The sequence below is a fragment of the Microcebus murinus genome, chromosome 16 (assembly GCF_040939455.1).
Source record: "Microcebus murinus isolate Inina chromosome 16, M.murinus_Inina_mat1.0, whole genome shotgun sequence".
NCBI classification, from domain to species: domain Eukaryota; kingdom Metazoa; phylum Chordata; class Mammalia; order Primates; family Cheirogaleidae; genus Microcebus; species Microcebus murinus.
The window spans coordinates 45,914,850-45,916,715 of NC_134119.1; positions in this window are offsets into that span (position 1 = coordinate 45,914,850).

Genomic DNA, 1,866 nt, shown 5'->3' on the forward strand with positions numbered 1-1,866 from the left:
AAGCTTAGGCTTGCTCTTCTATGATTTATAAGGACATGAAGCCAGGTAAAGCTACAAGGTCAAGGCCTCATTTAAAATGGGCCTAAGCTACTTTTCTCTGCATTATGGAGATAATAAAACACCATCAAAACCATAAGTCGATGTATATTGATTGAAATGGAAATTTTAATAACAATGATTCACAATGAAACCTAATTGTTATTTATTGGTAGATTTTTGTTCAAACAAATGTTTTATGGGCTTTGTAAATTTCTTTTAAGAGACAGAGTCTTTTACTATGCTGCCCAGTCTAGATTACAGTGGCTATGATGCACTGCAAGCTTTTAACTACTGGGATCAAGTGATCCCCCTGTCTAAGCCTCCCAAGTCGCTGGGACTTCATACATGCACCACTGTGACTGGCTTTTAAAATTCTCCCCCTAGTCAAAGATGGTCAAACATTAAACAAATTCTTAAACTGGCTCAAGAATAGTTGAACTTTTTTTTTTCTTTCCTTAACAACTCTGCAATTGATACAGCTTTTCATTGTTGGATTCATTTTGAGATCCCCAGAAATGGATTCTTGAGTGAAATCATATGGTTGGATTGGGAGGTTCTTGTTACATCTTCAGGAGGGATTGGCTTTACATGGAATTCTGGGTAGGAAAAATGTAATTAATTCTGTTTGGTCAAGGTTGCTATTTAAAAACTCTTGATAGCTTTGCCATCTTAGTCATCCGTCACTCAAGTCATGGCAAGATAGACAAAAGTGAATGCCATTTTTTAAATTTCAGCATATCATGGGGGTACAAATGTTAAGGTTACGTATATTGCCCTTGCCACCCTCCCCCCTCGAGTTAATGCTATTTTAAAAATTCAAATGTTGTTTGATTTAACTATTTATAAAGTACTGTGCAATTGCCCATCAACAGGCAAATTTTGCAGTAGTTGAGATTAAAATGCTGTAAGTAACATAGGAATTAAAGATGTACTTTTATGTAAGAAAATGACAATTAGTAAGACTTTAATAGGTTGTGAAAAATATGTTTTATCATGTTGATAATTAAAAATAACACCCTATTAACACTCACTGTATCAGTGCCACCAATTCGTTATTTTTTAGGATAATCAAATGAAATTGTAATACAGAATAACTACTTTTTTTTTTTGCACGTGGGACATTGATCAATTTTTCTCCCCAGGTGGCATGTTAATTCCATCCAGGCTGCTCACCAGCAGAATCAAGTATCTAAAAAAATACTTGACTCCTCTGGGGAAGAACTGTTGCCCAGATCCTCAGATTTGGAGCCCAGCCCTCAGAGCCTCTCCTCCCCACATCCAAGCCCCCAGGCTGCGCCTCCCCAGAGCCCAGCGCGCACCTGGGGGCTCAGTTTCCCTGGTTACCACTCCTCACAGCTGTGGTGGAGGCTTATTTACTGTCACCCTCCCAACTCATGGGCATGGCCGGGAAAGTGCTTCAAAGGCGTGGGGGCAAATGCTGGTGGCGGAATCAGGACAGCAGGACGGCCGCAAGTCTCCGACCCCTCCCCGCCCAGTGTTTCCGTGAAGCCTTTCTGCTTGGCTCCTGGGGCCCAGTCACCCCAGCGCCTGGGAATGAGCCTCAATTATTTCCTCCTCAAAACTGGGGCCATGTGGCCCCGCTGGACCAGTGGAGGCGGGTGAGGTGACAGGGAAAGGGCCGGAAGGACACAAGGTCATAGCGGGATCGGTTCCTCGGGCACGGGGACAGCGAGAGGGGGACATTTTTCCACGCAATAACAGGAGGGTGGGGTCGGGTGGGGGAGCGTGAGGTCACAGGGGTCACGTTGTGACGCAGCTGGAGCGGAGCTGCGGATTGGCCGGGCAGGCGCAGGGGTTGATGACAAG